At 36.3% G+C, this 9,232-nt stretch overlaps 1 non-coding gene across 1 annotated transcript; it reads left to right on the top strand.

Moving 5' to 3' along the window:
• The first annotated feature begins 7,999 nt into the window (after positions 1-7,999).
• LOC115072738 lies at positions 8,000-8,161 on the top strand. The gene has a single exon (XR_003851761.1). It is a non-coding gene; the product is annotated as a U1 spliceosomal RNA (small nuclear RNA).
• The last annotated feature ends 1,071 nt before the right edge of the window (positions 8,162-9,232 follow it).

Raw genomic sequence — 9,232 nt, 5'->3', positions numbered from 1 at the left:
ATTTATTATTTAATTATTGTAATTAATAATTATATTATTAATTATTATAGCTATTATCATTATAATATAGGAACATATAAGTGATTGTAAAAAATAGTTGAAGATTGTTTCTAATTGTAAGCTCCATTTGCATAAAACAAGTTTGTATTTGTGATTATTCAATGCAGATATAGTTCAAACTGTTTGATATATTGATTGATATATTGATTGATAAATTGATTGATATATTTCAAACTGACTAAACTCTTCAGCCCTTCACAATCCCTGACAGCTATATGTGCCACAGGATTCTCACTGCCACACATACAATGGCAAGTGACCAAATGCCTTTGCTGGAGTGGTTTGTATTTTACAGAGGGAGAGAAATAAAACTCGGGCTAAGGATAAAGCCCTGCATAGTCGTGTTTCGACACAACTACTATGGTAGATGACAACAGGGACCGATAAGAGAATAATTGTAAGCAAAAAAGACTACTATAAGATACTGAAAGAAACATATCTCTGAATAAGCGTTATTTAAAGTAGGTCATGAATAACAAGAAAGTGCCGTCCATCAGAAATATGAGGAAGTGGTGATTAAGATGCAGTGCATCCAAAGTAAAGGTTTTGAGCTGAAAAATGCCAGTGTCAGAAAATCAATGTGATGGCAGCAAAGAGACCACAAGGGTAATAATATTCTACAGATACTGTGAAGGAAAAGTTGATAGGGGCCATATCACCCAATATATTCTTGAAACATTAGACATGAAATTTAAATTTTCTTAGAAAGACACTAGCCATGGGAAATAAAGTCACTTAACTTCTATTTTGAAATGATGCCTTAAATACATTTGAAGAGGCAAAGTGGAAAACGCAGTTGTATAGAAAGAGTAGAATTGATGATGGAGAGATGGTTCAGTGTTTCAGAGCCCTGGCTGCCCTTTCAGAGGACTTGAGTACCTTATCCAGCATCAACATAGTGGCTAACAATCAACTGAAATTCCATTTCTGGGTAGGTGATTCTTCTTTCAGCATCCATGAGCATTACACACACTGGTCAGCTTACCTACATGCAGACAAAACACCAATACACATAAAATTAATTAAATAATTAATTAATTGAAACAAGAAACAAGGATTTAGGGGATTAATATTGAACTATAGGTAACAAATAACTAGATTAGAATAAGGTAATGGCAAGTAAGATGCAAATGATTTATTTCTTCATTTATTTATTTGTGCATTAAGGTGCATTTGTGTATGTGCACAAGCACACATATGTAGAGTCTAGAGGTAAATCTTGGATATCATTCCTTATGTAGGCATGTTCATATATATGTAAGTGCCTGTGCACATGTATGTATGCATATGTGGAGGCCTGAGGTTGATACTGGATATCCTCCTAGATTGCTATCCACCCTATTAAGGTGTGATAGCTCACTGAAACCAGAGCTTACTATATCAGCAATCTGACTATAATCCTGCTCCAGGGATTTCTTGCCTCATCCTTATGTCTACTACAATTGACATGACAGGTGGTCTAGCACATCCCACCAGATACATTTTGCATAGTTCTGGGGATTCAAACTCTGGTCATCATATACAACTGGTTAACATTTTACAGACTGAGTGATTTTCCCAATCCCTAGGAAATTATTCAAATAGAGTAAAATGTATTAAATCTTAGCTTGCTTTCACTGTTGTATATCGTGACCTAGAGCATCAATGCTTACTGAAGGGTGTGTATATATGTGAAGAAAGAAAGAAATAAAGAATGAAAGAAAGAAAAAAGCAAGGAAGGAAGGAAGGAAGGAAGGAAGGAAGGAGGGAGGGAGGGAGCTATAGCTATGTGTTGTCTGGAGATCTACAGTGAACAAATTATGTCCTTTCCCTCAAGGAATTGACATTCTGTTTGAAGGTAGAAACAATAACAAATGAAAGTGGCTAAATAATGGCTGCTGGGAAATGATAAGAAATATCAGAAAAAAATGTGTGGAATGATAACAGAAAAAGGAGATGATAGTTTGTGGAATGTGTCACAAGACACACTTTTATTTAAGAGGTGACATCAGAGAACAGACCTGCAAAATGTGCAGAGAACCAAGTAGACACTGGCATGAGAGATACAGAAAAAGTTTAACCCAAAGGAGAAAATATGATAAATTTTCACTATAGAAAGGACCATGTATTATAATATCTTTTCATTATTATCTTGGGCTTTAACTCAAGAATGAACCATTATTTTCCTTTCTCTCAAAAATAAACAGGGCGCTGGAGAGAAGACTCAGCATTTAAGAGCAATGGCTTCTCTTGCAGAGAACACATTTGATTCCCAGCACCCAAATGGTGGCCAACAGATGTCTATAACTCCAGTTCCAGGGGAATCCAAGGCCTTCTTTTTACCTAAGGTATTGCATGACATGGGTGCATTTACACACATGCAGGCAATAAACTCATATACATAAAATAATAAAATATTAAAAATAAAAAATGCACTCATTCCTGCTTTGTTAATCACTGTATATCTCTCATTGTTCTGTATGATAGAATGGCTTTCAATATTCAGTTGCTCCCTAGTCAAAATCCTATACCATCTCTGTCCCTGGCAAAAGCAGTTTTTTTATATTCTTGTTGTTTGTTTCTTATAAGAATAAGCCTCTGTAAATATAAGGATACATATTTTGCATATAGTAAGAAATCACATCAGTATAGTGATGTGACAGTTTTGGGGTTTTCTCTAAGATCTATGGCCACTCCAGTCCTGTGTATTAGGTTATGTTAACATTACTATAATTGAGTTTAAGTTTCCTCCCTTTCAGTGGGCATTTAGTCAAATTAGGTAGCTGTTGATTACCCCCAAGATAAGAGTGCCACTACTGCACCAATGACATATGCTGTGCTGGCCATTGATGTGGTTATTTGGTCTTGAAGCTGGTGTTGGACCATCCATTGATGTTTTCCCTTGGCACCTTCATAGTGTTCTCCAAAGATATGGGAGCTAGCCTTCAGGGGAAGTGGTTGCAGGTCAGTCACAGCTCTACTGCTCCAAAAACTGTGTCCCAAGTTTGCTCTGTCTTCAGCAGAAGGGTGTTACCTTCAAGTTCTGGTAGGCCATCAAGGGCTGTGGCAATAGCCTGGGTTATTTTGGGACCACCCTGGAAACAACTCAAATGATGGTATCTCCTGTCTGGCACTATTTCTTGTTATATAACCTTTAGCTATACACATGGACTCATGTAGAGATAATGTATGTATAATTTGTCAGTAGGTTGTTGGACTAATATGGCTCCCTCTGGTTTTTCAAAACTAGCTAGGCATTATTTATCTCCCTTCTCTCTTTCTCACTGTCTAACCCTTCCACCATGGTTTCCCCATTTAATCTGCCTCCATTTCTCCTTTCAAAAGAAGATCATTTTTGCATTAGTCAGAAACTTTTACCAAGTATCACAACTGGTCACATACAGACATTGTCTATGGATTGTCCAGGCCTAAATGACACATTTACAATGCAACCTCTACACCTAAGGCTCACGGAACATAGAACAGGGATAAAGAAGAGGACACTAAAGAATTTCTCAATTCTCAATAATGAAGCTTCCTTAAGCAGCAGAGGGCCAGGAACACAAAAGGTCACAAATACCCAAAGCGTAGAGACCAAGAGTCTGCTGAATGCTGATCCTTGGACAGAATCCCTTTTTTAAACTTCTCCCACCCAAGGCTCAGGGTCCGTCACAGAATATGGGGTAGAAAGATGATAAGAGCCAGGAAGGAGGCATATGATCATATGTAAACAGAGTTCTACAAGCTCCTGGGAACCTGCTCATAGGAGTCTATGGAAATGGTGTCAGTATATATAAGTCCCATGCAAACTCAGTTATTAATCCAGTGTAGGAATGGGAAAATGAACAGCAGACTCAATCTTCTCTGAAGGAATGTTGGCAGCTGATTGCTCCTAGATAAAGAAGAGCTAATCTTCCTAAAACAAGGGACTCTAGTCTAACTAGACTTTGTGGACTGACTTGCACAGGGGAACGGCTGTGGACACTGACAACACAACGGGCCTTAATAGGGATGACTAAGTATATGGGCTCCAGTGGGGGGGGCTATGGGAGGATGACAGTTGGGACAGGGTTATAAAGATGATTAAGATTGTTCAAGCTGTTCTGTATGAAATACACAAAAAAGTCAATTAAAAATCCTGTGGGAAAATAATCACCCTCATATTATACTGTTTTCTTAAGCATAGACTTATTAACAAATAATTTATTTTCACTGCTGTGTCTAGTATTCTGTCATTTATTGCTTTCATTGACCTCTCAGGGCATTTACCACATCCTTATTCAGTTGAATCCTAGCCATGTATACAAACTTCATTCTTCAGCCCATACTAAAAAAGTTAAACTTTGTTGCCCCTGTGCCTACAGATAGTGTCCATTTTGTACAATCAAACTTGTCAAAGAAGCCTGCATGCATCCTCCTTCCTCGTGTCCTTTTTGTTTACTGCTTATCTCTCCATTTTTCTTTCCCCGATCATCATGGGAACAGCTGCAACCATATTATTACTTTCATAGGAAAGACTATTAACTTGTATGAATTTTTTTTCTTTCAGTTCAGTTACATTACTTTTTACAGGCACATGCAAACAAGAACATTGAACACTATGCTTATGAAATATGATTAAATGTTTCAAACATATACACATTGTACAATGTTTAAGTCTGGTAAGTATATCTATCTCCTCGAAAATTTAGACTTTCCTTCAGGTGAGGAACTAAGGTATGTTTTCTCTCTACTTAATTAGTGCCATTTTACTTGCAAAGACTAATCACATTCAACTGAGCAAGTATCTGACACTATCTTTTGTGTATTTGCTCATTCTGTCCTTATATCTCTGTGAGTCAGGTTCTATTTCTATTAATCATGCATCATACATGAAGAAAAACACGAGCTTAAGTTTCTTGTTCAAGGTAAAAAAAAAAACAAGTAAAAGGAAACAGATTCACATAAAGACAATCTGGCTTCAGAAACTGCACATTTTTTATTTTTTATATTACGATTTTTTAAATATATTTTTGTTGAATTATTTGTGTATTTCATATGGAATATCTAACAATCTTAACCATCTTTATACCCCTATCCTCACCTGCACCCTCCCATAACACCCTCCAACTGGAGCCCATATACTCTGTCATGCCTGTTAAGTCCTACTGGGTTGTCAGTGTCCCAAGCTGTTCCCCTGTGCAAGTCCATCCACTTACTCTAGTCAGCCTGTCTAGAGTCCCTTGTTATGGGAAGATCATCCATTCTTCATCTAGCAGCAATCAATTGCCAACATTACTTCAGATATGATTGAGGTCTGCTGTTCATTTTCCCAGTCCTATGCTGGGTTACTGTCTGCCTGAGTTTACATGGGGCTTGTGTATGCTGACACCATTGCCACAGAATCAAATGAGTAGGTTCACAGGAGCTCTTTAGCACTCTGTTTCCATGTAGTCGTGCATCTCTTCCCTGACTCTTACAATCTTTCTGTCCCCTCTTCCACAATGGTTCACGAGCCTTGGGTGAGTGAAGGTTTAATAAAGGATTTCTGCCCAAGAATAAGCATTCAGCAGACTATTGATCTCTACACTTTGGCTATTTGTGACCTTTGTGAAGAGGAGGGAGCTTCATTGTTGAGAACTGAGGGATTCATTAGTGTCCTCTTCTTTATCCCTATTCTATGTTCCATGAGCTTTAGGTGTAGAGATTGCATTTTATATGTATCTCTTAGGCCTGGGGAATTCTTAGACAATGTTCATGTGTGACCAGTTGTGGTATGTGGTAATAGTCTCTGACTGGTAAAAAATGAGCTTCTTTGATGAGTGGTGATTGGGATAGTTGTCTGTAAATTAAAGGATACATATTTAGCATATAGTAAGAAATCATATTAGTCTAGCAATGTGACAGTCCTGAGGTTTTCTGTAAGATTTATGGCCACTCCAGCCATGAGTATTAGGTTATGTTTACATCACCACACTTGAGTTTCCTCTCTTTTGGTTTAACTTTTGAAGTTGAGAGTTAGGCCACTGAATTTAATCTCTCTCAATTTTCCCCTAAAATCTGCATATTCATAATTGATCTGTACCATTTACCTCTCAGAAATTTTCTTAAATATTCCCTTTAAATTTCAACATCATATTTTTTTAAGTTACCAATATATTCTAAAATCCATTTTGATGTTTTCTTTCACCTATCAATGTTTTTCAAGTTTGTTTAAACTCCAAACTCAGAGTTATTTCTTATGTATCTTGTTTGTAATAACTTTCTAACATATTGATAATACTATTGATCAAAGCTGTCAATATGGTACTTACCTTTTAAAATTACTTGTGGCTTCCTTTATAGCACAGGTAAGACCAATTTTTTAAAATACCCACATATACTATGAAAAAATCATTGATTTCTTCTGCTATGTATAATGTCCTATGTGTAATCTCACTCTATAGCTGTGGCTGGCTGAGATAGACTGGCCTTGAACTTGTAGCAATACTCTTGCCTCTGCCTCCTGATTGTGAGTCCTGATAGATTTCTATATATTATGATTCCTATAGAATTACATAAAGATGATATATGAGAATTTGGGTTTGAAAAGGAAAACATTTGTGTATTAGTTAAACATTTACTCTAACAAAATTTATTGTTTTAAGTGATGGTTTTAAGTATGGTCACATATGGACACTGTCTTACATGTAATTTCTCTTAGAAATCAGATTTTCCATTTGAGATCACTTTCATTATACCTAAATAAGTTCGATAAGAATACCTTTTATGTAAAGAGGTGCTGATGATAAATTACTAGGCACATATTTATGAAATTTTTTTCTGGATATTTCCCCCTGGATATAGTATTCTAAATTTTTTTGAAATGCAACCTAATGGGGGGCTGGAGAGATGTTTCAATAGTTGAGAGCACTGGCTATTCTTTTACAGAACCATGGTTTGGTTCCCGGCAGTCACATGGTGGCAAAGAACTGCTTGTAACTACAAATACAGAGAATCAGATGCCCTCTTCTGCTCTCCATAGGCATTGCATGACATGGTACACTGACATATATCTAGGCAGTACACTCATATACATAAAATAAAAATAATAAGCAGAATATTCAAAATGCAGCCTAGCCAAAAAAAAATTCTCATTGATTTTCACAACCATACTCTCTATTTTGTCTGTATTCATTTTGAAATAATTTTTTGCATCTAATATATATTTATCTGTGTATTTTCTCTCTCTTTCTACAAAGTAAACTCCTAAGAGGAGAAGAACACATCATCACCTTGCTCAGTCACAGAAACTTAAGACACAAATATATTTATCTGTGTATTTTCTGTCTCTTTCTACCCTTTCTACAAAGTAAACTCCTAAGAGGAGAAAAACACATCATCACCTTGCTCAGTCACAGAAACTTAAGACACTAATACAAAACTTATTGGATAATAATCCCTCAAATATGTTTTAAGATCAAATGTTGAAGTGAAAAACTTTAAAATTATTATGATAGCAGTATTTATCTTCAACAAACTTAGTTTTACTAAATACATACTATTATTGCATAAGTTGTGATTATAGAGGTTAGATCTCATGGAAATCACTGTGGATTAAAGATGGATTAATGAATCCCAAATTATTTTTTTCAAAGCTAAATTAAATATAGAAATTACTATATATAATAGAAAAACCATGAGGCATTAATTCTAAAACCATATCTCATATCATTTACATTCTGACAGGCAAGTTACTCAAGAGAGAACAGCATTATACAGAACCTCCTACCAGGCAATAAATGTCTTCTGGATACTTAAAGACAGGACACTTATCTGTTGCATTTATGTGCAATCAGCTGATATAACAGGAATTATATAAAGATATACTAGTCCAAAATAAAATTAACTGACAAAGTGAATACATATAGATTTTGGAAATTAATTTTGCATTATTTTGTGTAGCAGATCTTTTAAGTCTAAGAAAATGAAAAATATTTCAATACTTACCTGGAAGAACAGACACCATTATCACAAAGGTGGTTTTCCCATTGCAGGGCTCATCCATCATATTCCAGATATGCTGACTATTGCAATTTTCCTAAAGGTGGAAAACTTTACTGCATAATTTGTGCTATTGAAAGAGTATGTTCATGCTCTCCTATTAGAAAAAAAATTAAAGAAAAATAAGTACATGAGACATAAGAAAAAAGATAAAGAGATAACTTTTAAATTCGATTTAAAAATTAGGGGCTGAAGAGATGGCTAAGTGGTTAAGAGCAGTGGCCACGCTTGCAGAGGACCATCACTCACATGGTGGGTAACAACTGTCTGTAACTACAGTTCTTGGGTATTTAACACCCTCTCTGACCTCCATGGGCTTTGCCTGGCATGGGTGCACTTACATAAATACACGCAATATACTTGCACACATAAAATAAAAATAATAAATGATATATATTTGAAAAAGAATTGGCTGGGCATGGTGGCACACACCTTTAATTCCAGAACTCAGGAGCAGAGGCAGGCAGATCTCTGTGAGTTGAAGGCTGACTTGGTCTACATAGTGAGTTCCGGGACAGCTGGGTCTACAGGGAGACCCTGTCTCAAATAAGACAAAAAATAAATAAATAAAAATAATTGGACTTATCCCAGAATTACTCAAACACAGAGAACAAGTGTCAGTGAAATTCTTAACCCAAAGTGACACACCTTTAATGCAACCTCCACACGTAGGATGAATACATCTCTTAACTATCACCAGAGAATTTTCCTTATGAAGGCGATAGTGATTAACAAAGAAAAACACAGATGACCAGATAACAAGAGATTGCTGACTGCTTATTCCTGAATAAGACACCTACATCAAACCTTTGCTCCCCAAGGTTTGGGGATCATTGTGGAAGAGGAGGCAGAAAGATTTTAAGAGTCAGAGGGGGTGGATGACAACAACAAAATAGAGTCTTTCTGAAAGCTAGTCATTTACACCTGTGAATTCACAGCAATGGTTGCAACATGTACAAGAAGTCCTGTGCAAGCTCAAACCAAACACAATCTAGCATACATGTGAGGAAGTAGGGAATCCCAGCACAATCTAAGTAACTTTTGGAAAATGCTGACTTCAAGGAGAGGGACAAGCAGTGTCTTATGTGGTTGACCCATAATAGGCCCAGTGGATGAATCCACACTGAAAGACATTTGGAGACACACATCTGACACTATAGGCATATATATA

The sequence above is a fragment of the Nannospalax galili genome, unplaced genomic scaffold (genome assembly GCF_000622305.1).
Source record: "Nannospalax galili isolate Female #2095 unplaced genomic scaffold, S.galili_v1.0 scaffold1703, whole genome shotgun sequence".
Taxonomy (NCBI): domain Eukaryota; kingdom Metazoa; phylum Chordata; class Mammalia; order Rodentia; family Spalacidae; genus Nannospalax; species Nannospalax galili.
Note: the sequence above shows the minus strand (reverse complement) of the source record. Positions and strands in the feature narration are given on the sequence as shown.